Below are 15,297 nucleotides of genomic sequence, written 5' to 3' on the forward strand. Positions count from 1 at the left end.
AAATTACGAATTTAGACTTTATTTTTCGAATCCCAAAGACCAATATCGCTTGTTACTTCTGTGTTCCGAGTGTCATCGTAAAACACACGGCAGACAGAAATGTAGCCTTTATTTTTAAGCAGTTAAATACTGAAATAGCGTGTAGCATTTAAGTTGTTCAGTGACCCGTTAGTTAAACCAATTTATCTTGTGACGACGCAGAGTCGTCCCAGTTTCAATCATGAATATTATTTAAATTGATAGCGCGTTGAGAAAGTTACAAATACAAGTTGAACATGGTGCAATTAAATGTAACGGTCGCTAAACATCATCTCGTGCAAGCAGTGATCCGAGCTAATCTCATGAAATTAACGTACCTAGTAGAATTCATCTAAAACGTAATTGCATTAAAATTTAGGCGCGCAGTGGTGGCCAATCAATCACCATTCTGTCTACTTAAAACACGACATACGTAATAATAATATTATGCACATAGATCTAGGTCCACACAAATATTAATTTACAATGTTACAAAAGTAAGGTATTCTTTGAGATGTAATGTGAGACTTATCAATAAAACGAATTTAATTTTGCTTATTAATTAAGATAGCAGGGCAATGCAACAATTTCTGCAATGAAGCTTTCTTTTCGTATTTAAGATACTGCCTCGAAGTTTCGTCAACTCATACAATGGCTCGTTGGTCTAGGGGTATGATTTTCGCTTAGGGTGCGAGAGGTCCCGGGTTCAAATCCCGGACGAGCCCAAATTTTTTTTTTCTTATATTTCACCAGACATTATTACCGATTGTATTTAAGCACTCCATTTTCAGTGAAAGCCTTCAAAAACATCTTAGTAAAAATACAACTTCGCTACGCAAGCTTGAGATGAGAATATCGACTTATGTAGCTCTGAGCAAGCGCGCCTCACTCGTCGCTAAGAACATATACTACTTATTATATCTATGTTGTATTCTCATGTGCTATTTTAGCGTTATATATCTTTTTGTTAAAAAAATCTCAAGGCAGCATAGTGATCGTGACCTGACTCCGGTGGCCGAGACAGCCATAAGCAAACTCTAAGGTCATCGCTCTTCCTATCATTATATTTCAAACAATAGAATTATGTGTATTTAGAATCGGTACCAACTAATTTTCGTGGAACACTCGTAAACGTTGTCATTGTGAGATTTCATATTCTGCAACGGGGGAGATTATTTGTTGGGCTTCATTATTATGTTTAGGGAAATTATGTGTAGCTGAGTGTGTTATTGTTGTAGTCCCAGGGTACCCCGCTGGTACCTACGGCAGTCCTCATGTCGCTCTCAATTATACTTACTATAACTCCACTATCTGAGTAATGTAGGTAAAATTAATTGTTTTAGTTAAATTAATTTAGATGAGGCAACGGAACCCGCTAAATGCGACTTATTCACTGATAATTTCGCTTTTTTTAAATAAAATTGGCTCCTATGACATAGGCATTGATTTTGCCAATGTCACAGTGTAAGCAAAAATGACAGGTGCTTAGAGAAAATAATAATGTAAATACAAATAAATTTGATCAGTTTTTTCATATGCGAATGTGTGATTTTATGAACAGCACAAACAAATATATTAGAATATGTTAACTGCTTTAAAGATAAATATTATCAATTGATAAAAATGTACATAGAATATATACATGTTTAGAATATACTGAACTTAATAGAGAATTAATATTAGTAGACCGGGCGATGTCTTTTGGAAGGATATCATAAATAGGAGACACTATATTGGGGCAGTCGAGAAAAATGTGCTCCGGGGTACCCTCATCTAATCCACACTCACAAAGAGAATGTCTCGGACTCAAGTAGTTTCGCGTTGATTTCACATGATAATCTATAATGAATATAATGCAATTTTCGTAACTCGCGACCCCACACTTCACAAGTTAATAAATGAACATTAAGACAGTGAGTGAGTCAGCAGCGCACACACTACAGGTGCGTTACCGTGTCGTACGTAATCGCACGTACACGCGTAGGTACGTGATGTAAGCGTTGTTACCGCGGTCACTGGAGCGAACAACGCACGGCCAAGGTTCGTCGTTGTGTCGATTTTGATGAACAAAGGAACTCATACTTTATATCACTGTTTATTTGGATGACCTTAAGTTTATTTACATTTTGGCAGAAGCGAGCAAACGACATCAAGAGCCACCTTATATGAAGTTAGGCAGCGGCTTAGCTCGGTAAGCAGCGGCTTGGCTCTACCCCTGGCATTGCTGAATTCCATGGGTGACGGTAACCACTCACCATCAGGTGGGCCGTATGCTCGTCGGCCAACAAGGGCAATAAAAAAAAAAAAAAAAAAAAGTTACCACAGAACGTAGACAGCATAACATAACACCGCTAACCACCTACAGACATAAGTAGAAGTCTGCTTCGCGCCTGTCATGTATAGACTTGACCGTGGTACCCACCCGTGCGGGCTCACACCCTACCGGTAATCCAGCACTCGTTTTGATGTACTTTACTGAATGTGAACGATAATGAGTTCCATAAACATAATACGTAGATTGCGTATTCATGAAATACATAACATCCCAGAGTGATCATCATAATAAAGTGTGTGGCTAAATGTAAATAAACTTGCCTTCTGTCTGTGTTCAGATAATGATCAGCTTCTCTGTCACAGAAACAATTCCCTCATACCCCGCTTATTATTATCGTATGTTACAGAATAATGAAATCGCCTTAAACCGAATTGAGAATTACAATACAGCGTGTTGCAAATACGAGTTGCGTTTATTAGGTCAATTATATGCAAACTACTATGTACATCAACGTATTGTGCATATTTTCAGTGTGGAATAATGAAATATTGACAGGTCAGTGTGGCTTAGTAGTAAAGGCGGATCGTGGCATGTAACTACTCATCGATCTTAGACCGATATTTTAACATATGTCTCATACACAAAGTCTGATAAAATGATGGTTGAGACTCAACAGTATTGTGTAACGGCGGTCCCGCCCTTCGAACCGGAACGCATTACTTTTATTATACGCTGTTGTTCGTCGTCGTGGAAGACATTCATGACCACGATTAGGTACGTATTTCTTTTGAAAAACTTGTAACGGCTTGGGGGATTGGAACACTGGCACTGGCGCATCACCCGATGCTAATTGACCGAGCATGTTATCCTTTAGGTCACGACGCGACGACTTAAAACATCTTAAAAAGTACATTTTGGTTGCAGAAGGATCAACGCTTTTTGATACAATCGTGTTGTCTTTATGATTTTTATGCACTGTGGCAATCGATTAATACCACAGCTTACATTGCTTTACTATATTTAAACTTTTATCACGTTATACTCTAGCTTCCGTCCTCATAGCCAGATAAGATTTAAACCAATATTTAAGTCTGATTTTAAGCCTACAAAGCTGCCTTAAAGCGCTTCGTTAAAATCCAGTGTTTGTTAGGGTCGGTTTGCTTAGGTGTTAAAACCACAATAACTTTTGTGTAAATAACTTCAAAGTAAATGCACATCTGTTACCATCCGGGCCCCTTTCTTTAACCATGGCCCTGACGATTACAATATGTACGTGATGTTCACATTGATGCATTTTCCATTAATAAAACCAGTCATCGTCAAATCGTAAACCTTAATTATAACTATCAAATGCAACATACGCTTTTTGTGCGTTCTCTTTCGAACTTATGCAAACCAAAATCCAACCATCATCAACATTGTCAACGTAAAAAGTGATCACAATAATATCAAAAACGCCACTATAATATACACAACAGGGCTAATAATTATATTTACAATAAGGTTACTTTAAAGGTAGAATAGACGTGAATCAAATGTAATTGGGACGTTGGTATTAATGGGCTTCGGTAACTGCTTCATAACAGGCTAATCGTTGGCTCTTTGTGAGAGCCTTCGTATGTGAGACAACATTAAACCTTCGATCAACAATAGTAACTAGATTTCGGGTCGGTGCATAAAATCCGTCTCGTCAAATAACAGCGCACTTGAAATGTGAGCTCTTATTTTGTTTAGTTCACTTCAAACACAGCCAATGTCAACCCGTCTCACAATACCGCAGTGTGTATTCAAAAGTTGCAAAAATAAGGCCCGAAAAAGCAATTTAACGGCCGGAGTATCTTACTTTCGGTAAGTACATGAAGTATAAACTATATTGTAAGCTTTAAACTTATAAATAATATTAAATTTTGAACAAAATTACCGATTTTTAACCACCGCTACAAATGTTGGCCAAGGCTCGGCCAACACATGGACAAACTTTTGCTTAACAGAACAGTAAATGCATGGAGTAGATTTGTGTTGTAATAATTTTTTAAAATTTGTTAGCAGCACTTCAAAATTAGTTGGTTAAAATTGGTTAATGCTGCTTTTGTGTCTGTTTGTTGGACTCTCATTAGATACTTAGCTTTCCATTTTTATTTTAGCTTTCCTAGCAATCACGTGTGCAGAATGGATCTCGATTGTCGCCAGAGAAACAAGAGATGACTTTTATAAGCCAGCTAAGAACTCCGCTTATTGACACTGGACATCTTTGCCTTCTGTGCTCACGGCTACTGAAATGTGGCCGAAACATTGTAATAAAAATACCACGCTTGAAACCGTTTAAACGTTGTTTTATTATGTGCACTGGTCGCGAAAACTTAAAAATATATATTACACAAAAACGTAACGCTAATAAAATAATAAGTAATGTATAGATACTAACACACATACATTTCCAAAACATAAAAAGTAAACAACTAAACTTTTACTTTAATTCATTAATAAATTATTTTAGTGTTAAGCGCAACTCCCTTACCTCCTGTAGTAAATAGAAATCGGCATTTCAAGAAGCAAAAATAAATAAAGCAAAACGATGTTAGTTCTCAGAGCAATTAAGGGAAAAGTTACTTTATTTGTTGCACCATAAGATTGATTTAACATTAAAAGTTGTTTAAAATATGTCTTTTTATTGGTAAGTGACAGGAGTAATTTATTGCTTTGCTCGTTTTATGTGACGAATGATCGTAAGTATTAGATAATGTTTTGGAGATTTGTGACTTTATTACTAGGTGCCATAGTTGTTATTAGTTTGAAAGTAAAAGTGTTTCAAAACTTTTTTCTCCGTTTGTTAGTAAACGAATGTAGCTATATAAGTATATATTCACGCGGACAGTTTTTGCTTTAATTTTGTACGTATCCCTTTATCTAGTTACTATTGTTGATCGAAGCATTAAACACATAATGTTGTGGCTGCTCGGGAATGGCCAAACTCATTATATTATGATAATTATAATTCTGATATCACAGAACAAGTTTTCGGAATTTCCAAAAGTTAGATTACAGTTTTTTTATGAATTTCCTTGATTAAGTCTACTCGACTGAAGTGTGCAAAGGTTCAGGGACCATTCAATCTTACTCCGAGGACCCTCAAGACAGGATTGTACGTAACGAAAACCTCTCTACTAAGGGATCCACGACACCCTGACCTTTCAACGACTCTTGGGATCAGCACCTAGGTACTCGAATGTTTGAGAAGTAGGTTATACTCGTAGTATTGTGTTACTTATTGTTATTTTTAATGCTCTCGAGAAAATACGACTGGGGAGTCAACGAATGGGGTTACGGGTATGGATATAGGTGATGGCAGAGGCATCGCGTTACCAGAACTCGGAACAAAATCCAGGTTTAAAGCAGTTTGACGTGAAACGCTTCATTTCATTACGATATATTATATGAAGCTAGATCACCAGATAACGTGATATATCAGACAAAGGGTAATTCGGCGGAGATATGACAGACCACTAATGATTGTGATAGACCAAGGACTAACAATATGAATATAATATGTACGTACTTACTATACTAACGTTATTAATATATTAAGTGCGCAACTAAGTTCTCGCCACTTGTTAATAAATGGCTGAAGCAATTATTGCTGCAAGCATCTGCTCGGTCAGGCTTCTACATTTGTCGTCGGTTCGGTCGAATTGTGTATTTGGTGGGACCAGGTCGGCGTTATTTATTATGAGCTGAAGAAACCGAACGAACCCACCACTGACTGGGCAATGGCGTCGAATTCAATACGCTGAAGCCGAGCGAACCCGTTAAATTCTATTTCGAAACGCCCAATGTAACGTCCTACCGCATTATAGTCCCTAGACATTAGACCATCCGATTACTAGTTGTTCCGTTGGGTGGAAAATAGTCTGGCTGAACAACAGTTCCGCTCATATACAGACATTAAAGAATGGTTATATTCGTGGATAATCTCAAAAGACAAGGTATACATAGACAAGGTATTCGAACTCTGCCAAAAAGATAGATAAATGTACAAAATTTCGACAATAAAACAGCGAGAACTTAGCGGACCTTATAACTAAACGTTCATTAACTCGCGTGTTATATCAAACCGTCAAATTTGGTCGATAAAAGCATATTTGTATTGTTTTAATTCCCGGACTATTTAACAGGAAAAACTAATCGAGTTGGTCCCTTTATAAAAAAACTAAATAAATGTAGAATAAACGACGTGTTATATTGGGACAACAAAGAGAGTTCACTGTACCTTCGAGCCAAAATCGTGAAACTGCCTGTTGCTGTAGGCATTGAGAACTCGGGGAGGGGTGTAGGTAGGGTGGCCGTGTCAACAAGGGCTGTCTGACACCACCTAATTCTCAGACATGATATACAATAATATCGACTCTTATATCGAGGGATGTAGAATTATTTGTTTGAAATGTTTATTTATTTATTTATAAAACTATAAAACTTACTACTTTAGATTTTAGAAACTTGAAACTTTAGACCGTAGTCGATTCTACTTAATAGATTTTTGTCGTTATTCGAAATGGAAGAGTCATCATAACACAGCGATTTCATGCGCGCCCTTCATCGTAGTTTATTCGTTTTTTTTTTTTTTTTTCGGTTAGTATGTACGTAGATACATTTATGTAATAAGCTCACGGATGAAATCCACGATAAAGGAATAACTTTCTGTAATTATTCTACTGGCGGTTGGGTGTATTATCCGTCCGCACGGGTGGTTCTTGTCCTGCCTATAGAAGCCGCCAAGCAGACATACGCTCCTTATTAAGGAGTCGCCCAGCTGAGAAACAGTACAGTAGAGACCAACTGCGCTTAAGACGCTTATTCGTCTTCAACAAAACGCGTACGCTTCACTCACATCGGAAACAGAAAAAAAATCGTGATCCGATTTGTTGTCAGCGTATCTGGTGCGGCTACCTCTTGACAATAAGTCAGCTTATCATACGAATATTGAATCATTTATGTCATTATTATTCTTTAGTACCTGTTCATCCCTGATGGAGGTGGGGAGGGAGATAATGTGGAGAGGACGGGGGGAAGTACGTCGGTGCATTGCGATCGATAGCCGCTCAGAGACCAGACTCTGCAGATTCGGATACTTTGAATATACCGTTATGATTGTATATTTGTGTATGAACAACGCACTAATGTTAAAGTACTTTGTTTGAATATGGAATCAAATTAATTGCTCACCAGAACTGGAAAGTGGGAATCAGCTCCCATGTCATTATCAATGTAAATACATTACTTAATACACACTACCAACCGCAAGATCTCGTGAACACGTCATATTATTTATTAATAAAGATCAGAAAAAAAATCAACCAAATATATTAAAACAGTTTTCTTGGGATCAAGTATCTCTGAACGCGACGGTGACTCGCCAAGTTTCGTAACTGCCACATGTCGCATAAGAGATACCAATTAATACCAGCCCACTGAGTTTCTCGCCGGATCTTCTCAGTGGGTCGCGTTTCCGAACCGGTGGTAGATTCTGCGAAGCACTGCTCTTGCTAGGGCCAATGTTAGCATCACTCCGCCTTGAGCCCCGTGAGCTCACCTACTAGTTAAGGTTACGCTGAAATAGCCTCTCAAAGCTATATGATTAGGCAGGAGAAAAAAAAATCATTTCTGCACTTTGGTGAGGTAGCCAACACTAAGCCAGCCCACGCTTATTATCTGAACAAAGGAAGACCGGTTATTTCTGCAGTCGGAATTCCTCTACAAGTACAAAATGAGGTTACGGATGTTGTATCAATACGAATGATGACGTCATTATGTTGCCATCAATAAGTCTTTAGTTATATACGTAAGACTACAATAAAGCAGGAATTTCTCTCTTTGTGTGAAAAGCTCACTTACATTTTGTTTTAATATTTTGTTCGATGCAGAAAAACTAGTTATTAACAGTCATAAATGCTGTTAAAATTGATAGAATACACATACAATAAAGTAATTATCGTTTTTGAAGACATTTGTATACTACGTTATGCACTCATCGTTATGATAAGTTTACATTTCGTCAAGCCGCACTATCACATAAAGCGACGCCTCTGCCGACACCTCGCAAAGCTACAACCACGACCTCAAAAGACATTGAGACATATACAACTGTCAATTTATAGAAAACAATTTTCATCACTTGTAGGGTCGACCGGGGCCCTTCTTACCAAGTTTTTTTTCCCTATCTATTTTACTAACCTCGAGGGGTTATTCTAACTTCACCGAACTATTAGGTGAACTCACGGGGCTCAAACTTGACGACGTTGCTAACACTAGCCCTAGCAAGAGCAGTGCTTCGCAGAATCTACCACCGGTTCAGAAACGCGACCCACTGACAAGATCCGGCGAGAAACTCAGTAGGCTGTCTATGGGTTAATTTACTCGTCGAGCCCTTCGTCGCTAGCGATGGGTTCGACGAGAGCGATGACCGGTGCTTGAAGTACCTAAGAGCACCGTTAATGGATCGGGAGGATCCGAAATGACGTGTTTTGGGCGACGTCGACTGTTTACCGTTCGGTTCGCAGGATCGAGAATGAGTTGATTTTTAAGCACTAACACGTATCATAGCCCTATCATGAACAGATCATTAAATTACAATACCAGATATGATGTGTAACGTAAAACCTCTGGTTAACCGAAAGTGATAAAAACAAAAGCGCCACATCTTCACGTGAACAATGCCTCGGGCTATTTATACACAACAACCAAGCTAATTCAAACTATTGCTGTTCAATTTTCAACTTTACTACAACGGTATAACAAATTGGTGTTTCAAGTAAGGGGTCTAGTTGGTCGGCTCCGATATCGCGAGGGAGCTTCCAAGAAGAGCTATCAAATGTCTGATAGCATCGGCGTGAACGCACAGTTGATTTGTTACAGCTGCTTTGATAATTTATTGAATATATTTTTATATAGTTATTTATAGTTTGTGTAAATTATCCTTGACCGCCCGCATTTCGTTCCGCGGTTACGGGAGCCCCATGGACAAGTGAATGCCACCGTCAATAAAATATTTTTACTAGCATAATTTCTACAATCGTCGTCGAGATGGTCGTGAGCACGTGAGAGGCCACGCAAACGTTACTTCCAGTTGACTCAGGAGGAAAACAAAAAAAAACAATTCCTCAAAACTAACGCGCTTCAAGCATTCCACTCATTTAAACGGGATACTGTCTAAGTTATCCTTAAATCGAACCCCATTACTAAATGAATCACCACTTCCTTATAATTTACCAGCCTCGCATATTATTTCAACCAAACGCGTCATACCTGAGAACAAAGGAAAAACCAGTTATGTTTTATGAGTAAAATATTAAAATTAACACTACAATTCTATATCAGGCATTAGATGAAGAATTTACTTTCTATCACACCAGGAGTTAGCCAAGCCACTTTATATCCCGGTCAAAAAAAATGTACAGTAGTTTCAATGTTCGTGTCGCATGCGTACTTATCTTTATTACTTTGAAACGATTTATTTATAATGTGGGAGACGACACATGCGACAGTTATCTTTTAAAATTTTGTATTTCTTGCATCTTTGCTTCCATTATTTACATATTTTCTCTCGTTTATTTTCAAAGAGCTTTCGTTGCCTCAATGGCTCAAATTGTATACTCACTCTTAGTAGGAAAGTATGACAGTCCTCCCACATCTTATCTAGTAACTACTATCCTATACGAGCATAATATGATTGATATTTTCTGTGTACAAAAATTAATAAAAAGTTTAAATATATTTAACTCATTGTGAGTTACATGCTTTATTTATTTCTTAAATTGATGAAAATTAGATTTCAATTCGATATCGCAATAAATATTTAATACTGTGACATTTAATCTGACTGCATAAGTCGTTGGCAACATAGTTATTATATCACCAACGCTAGTAAGTTGTCAAAAATTAAAATTCTAAAAATCTTCAACAGTAACATGATTGATTATAGCACCTATTAAAAAATACCCTACTTTCTTCGTCCACACGCGATCAATTTGAACACAATATTATTATTATTGTAGAAGGGTAGGATTCTAGCCAGTCGTATCGATTATGTTAACGAAGACTTTAATCTTTATTAGCACGAAGATAGCTTGTGTTTGGTTAGGTAATGTGGACTTGTTGCTTTTTGAATCCGGCCGCATATTATACATCCGTGATCTTCTAGGGGCTTCTACAAACATTATACCAAACGTTTGGTCAAATGTCTGATACTAATTCACTTTATTTAATGTACATTCAGTTTTTAAATGACCCTTTGTAAAAAATTTAGAACAAGAGACACGAACGACTTTTAACGACTAAAGCACGTTAAATTTAATTAATTACCTGTTGTTTTGTTGCGTCTTAGCTCTTAGGGCACACTTTCTAATTTCAACTACTATTCTAAGAGAAAGCAGCAGATTTAAGTAAAAACTAACTTGATAGAGGTTACATTTCAAAAACACAAATCTTAATATGTTGCAATATCTCCGCATTTCCTGCATTCTATCTAGTACTAGTAGAAAAGATTCTTTTGAATTTCCCTTAAAGTTCCCTCTTTAATTATTATAAATAAATAAATTGACCCACAAATTGCTCCAACAGCGAATGTGTCCAACTCGCTGTGCATAATTTTACTTTTATTATATGTGTATAGATTTACAACGCAGCCAACAAAACTTACACTTAATTACTGAGGGTCTACAGTTACTAATGCATCGAAATGTAATCTCAAGTAAAATCGAAGTCGTCGACACTTATAGCATAAGACGCCCGGTGTACCCGTATCGAGCGAAGCGACGCGACGGTGGCGGTCCTCAAATGCCACAATGACATGCAAGTACCTACCATTCGTTGTTTTCTAGTCAAATACGTTCAGACGTGTTTACGATAAAGAAATATGTAACAGGAGCTTGTAAATTAGTCTACGCAATATAAAAACTAATGTAACTAGCTTCCGCCCATTAATTGAAAATCGAAAAAAATTTTTTTTTTTCCTTCCTTTTCTAGTAACCTCCAGGGCTTATTCTAGATTCACCGAACTAGTAGGTGAGCTCACGGGGCTCAAGCCGGGAGTGTTGCTAACACTTACCCTAGCAAGAGCAGTGCTTCGCAAAATCTACCACCGGATCGAAAACGCGACCCACGAGAAGATCCGGCGAGAAACTCAGTGAGCTGTTACTATGGTTTAATTTACTCTTCGAGCCCTTCATTGCAAGCGACGGGTTCAGCAAGAATGGTGACCGGTGCTTGTGGTACCTAAAATCACCGTTAATGGATCGGGAGGATCCGTAATGACGTGTTTAGGGCGACATTGACTGTTTACCATTCGGTCCACCGGATCGGGTATGCGAAAAACAATAGTCCGTCGCGCAGACGTCGCGTCGAAGAGTACACTATCTACGTGTGCTATCTGTGTATGTATAGATAGCGAAGTCTCACAACAATATGAGGAGCATCCGGTGCACCGCGCGGTGTACGACCTGCTGACAGTCATACAGTTCATTCGCAATGTCGTGTTTCAATTAGTTATAATGTTTTTTTTTTTTTTTTTTTTTTTTTTTTTATGATTGAAAGTTTACTGGTGGCCCGAAGGCCTTTCCAGTTTCACCAGGACAGGTGGGCGAGCAAAGGCTCAGCCAAGAGGGGTGGGATTTGCTAACAACTGCCCGAGCGCCTCCGAAGGAGACCTAACAACTCAAGAGCAATTGTTTCGCGAATGAATCTACTACCGGATCGGAATCGCGACCCGCTGAGAAGATCCGGCGAGAAACTCAGCGGGCTGATGCATGGGTTAGGTTGCACGTCGACCTCTTTGTCGAGTTCGACGAGTACGGTTACCGGGGTCCCTAAGCCTGCCCCTAGTATTAGAGCTGAAGGCATCTAATGCAAAGGTTATTGGATCTGATGGATCCGTAAGGACGTGTCTAGGGCGTCGACGGTGACTGGCTCCTGCATGATCAGGATTCGGGGAGTAGTCAGCGGCGGCAACGATAAGGCGATTATCATGACGCATAGCCTTATCGAAGTATCGTTCCGACGTTGACTTCATGTATTTCCGAATTGATTCGAGGCCCAGGTCGTCGTGTAGGTCAATGTTCCTCACGAACCACGGAGCCCCGACAGCTAACCTGCAAAAGCGGGATTGTAGGGATTGGAGGGTGTCTATGTGTGTGCGGGCCGCGTGAGCAAACACCACACTCGCGTAAGTCATGACGGGCCTTATGCAAGTTTTGTAAAGTGTCACCTTGTTCCGAAGGGACATTTTACTCCGCTTACAGATCATGGGGTAGAGTCTACCGAGAATAAACGCGGCACGGTCACGGACTGATTTTATATGCGGGCGGAATGTCATCGATGCATCCAGGGTAACGCCCAGGTACTTGACCTTCCTGGCCCAGGGTATGGGTTGTCTAAAGAGAGTAATCGGGGGTGTGAGATTCCTCCTCCTAATCCGGGAGGAAATCCGTGTGGAGCTTCCCCTCTGAAATAGCACCGCAGTACTTTTCGCTGGGTTGATGTCTATGCGCCATTTTCGGAACCACTGTCCTAGGGCTAGGGCTGCGCTCTGAAGCTTCTTCGCGATTAGGGACTTATTTCTACTAGAATAGTAAACAGTCGTGTCGTCGGCGAATAAAGCTAAATGGGTCGGCGGCGACCGGGGAATATCGTTGACGAATAAGCTAAATAGGAGGGGTGAGAGGACAGAGCCTTGCGGGACTCCAGCTGTGAGAGGTCGTGGGGAGGAGCGGGTTCCCTCGACTCGATATCGAAAAGAGCGGTTCGACAAGAAGTCCCGTATGATGAGCACGAGACTATCCGGCACGCCCATGTTGAATAGTTTGAAAATCAAACCATTGTGCCAGACTTTGTCGAACGCTTTTGCGACGTCGAAGAAGAGAGCTCCCGTGTATAACGGTTTTGGTCGATTAAGCCCCACAAGAATGTGCTCCGTGAGCCGGTGCACCTGTTGAACGCATGAGTGATTTGTACGGAATCCGAATTGTTCATCGATAAGAATGCCCTTGGATGAGACGAAGTCTCTGAGGCGTTTGTAGAGCAGACGCTCATACAGTTTGCCTAGAGACATGAGGAGGCTAATCGGGCGGTAGCTCGTCGGATGATTTTTTGGTTTACCGGGTTTATGTATGCCGATAACGTCCGCTTCTTTCCACACCGCGGGAAATATACAGTTCGCCATAGCGGCATTGAAAATAGATGCCAACATCACGATGAGTTGGACGGGTAGAAGTTTAATAACGCGGTTGGATATACCGTCGGAACCGGGAGCCTTGCGAGGACGTAGGTCTTTGATCAAGTCTTTAACTTCCATCGGGGTGACGGGTGGTAACGCATCAGAGGGTGGCAAGGAGGCTCTGCGTTCTACCTCACTGTCTACTAATTCTACATGAACAGGGTCCACGGATTGAGTGCTGGGCGTGCACTGGGTTTGCAATGTATCGGCCAGCAGCTCTGCTTTTTCGTCATCATCGAACGCCGCGAGTCGGCCTGAGGGGCCTACGAGGGGGGGCATAGTTACTACCGTATCCGATTTGAGAGTACGAGCTAAGCGGTAGTAAGACCTTTGAGAGGGCGCGAGTCCTTCTAAGAAATCAGACCATCTGGCATCTCGGACTTCGGTGATGCGAGACTTTACGTCGCGTTGTAGGGCACGCATTCGAATACGATTTTCCGCGGTAGGATACCTATCGTACGCACGGATCGAGGCGTTCTTAGCTCTAAGGAGTTCCCTAATATCGTCGGGCAATTTGAAGCGGTGAAGGAAGTCCTCCGCTACAACTTGCTTCGATGACCTATCTAATGTCGAGGTGATGTGTGACGTTACGATGTCTATGGCTTCAGCGGTATCCTGAGGAGACGGGATAGAGTCCGGACTAAACGGAAGCGATGGTGGATCAGATTCAGCCAGGCTGATGCCCAGCGTGTGCCAATCCACCACAGTCCTCGTGACGGGAACGGAATCGGGAGCGCGACCGAGCTTCATAACGACGGGACGGTGGTCTGAATCTAACTCTGAAACTACTTCGATCGAGTGTAAGCGCAGAGTTACGTTTTTTAATAACGCTATGTCGAGTATATCCGGGCGATGCGCGATATTTAGCGGGTAGTGAGTCGGGGTTAGCGGAGCGACGATATCGAAGGCGAGATCATCGACTAACGCGTCAAGCCGCCTGCCATTCGGGGTTGTGGTGTGTGAGTTCCACCTGATGTGTTTACAATTTAGGTCGCCCGCCAGAATGACAGAGCTCCCCATACCGAGCAGCGCCTCGATATCACTGCTTAGAACGATCTTATCCGGTGGAAGATAAACGGACGCGATAACGATCGGCGCGTGTCCCGTCAGTGAGATTCGGCACACTGATGCTTCGATATTAGCGAGCGCGGGAGGATCGAGCGGGACGCAATGCAGGGCTCTTCTATAGTAAATGACGGTACCACCACCACGGGCAGAGAGCCTGTCGTTCCTGACCATGTTATAGTTCGCGATTTTAGGGTCACGGCGCGCGGGCTTAAGTAGGGTCTCCTGCACTAAAAAGATATCAATTTGGTGGTCACGCAAAAAGTCAGAAACCTGATCACGTTGATTTGCGAGACCGTAAGCGTTAAAAAATCCTATCGTTACGGATAGGGGCTTTATTCTACTTATATACGCCATTGATTACCGGCGGAGTGAGGGGAGGACGTACGTATTTAATGACGCGTATACGTCGGCGTATTCCTGCACAACGGCGATAAAGTGTTGTGCAGTGGAGGCAGCGCGAATGGCGTCGCCCAAAGCGTTAACGCGCTCAAAGTTGATCGACTGAAAGAAGTCGATCGCTAAAGCGAGATTGTCGGACGCGGTCGGAGGGCAAGTCGCGGGAGAGGGACGAGTCGCGGGGGCGGGACGAATCGCGGAGGAGGGAGTTGTAGCCGTGTTCGTGTACGGCAGCGGTTTTGCCCAGGCCGAGACACTGGGCACCGCCGCCGGAACG

At 41.2% G+C, this 15,297-nt stretch overlaps 1 protein-coding gene, 1 long non-coding RNA gene and 1 other non-coding gene across 9 annotated transcripts in view; 2 read left to right on the top strand and 1 right to left on the bottom strand.

Annotated features, from left to right (window-relative positions):
* The window catches only part of LOC101735999 (prominin-like protein), a 62,048-nt gene that overhangs the window by 23,754 nt on the left and 22,997 nt on the right, over nt 1–15,297 (bottom strand). The window lies entirely within an intron of this gene.
* Nucleotides 672–743, top strand: TRNAP-AGG (transfer RNA proline (anticodon AGG)). Its single transcript has one exon. It is a non-coding gene; the product is annotated as a tRNA-Pro (tRNA).
* Nucleotides 3,847–4,620, top strand: LOC134200381 (uncharacterized). The gene is made up of 2 exons (XR_009975274.1): nt 3,847–4,141; nt 4,438–4,620. It is a non-coding gene; the product is annotated as an uncharacterized LOC134200381 (long non-coding RNA).

Source organism: Bombyx mori, chromosome 17 (genome assembly GCF_030269925.1).
Source record: "Bombyx mori chromosome 17, ASM3026992v2".
NCBI lineage: Eukaryota > Metazoa > Arthropoda > Insecta > Lepidoptera > Bombycidae > Bombyx > Bombyx mori.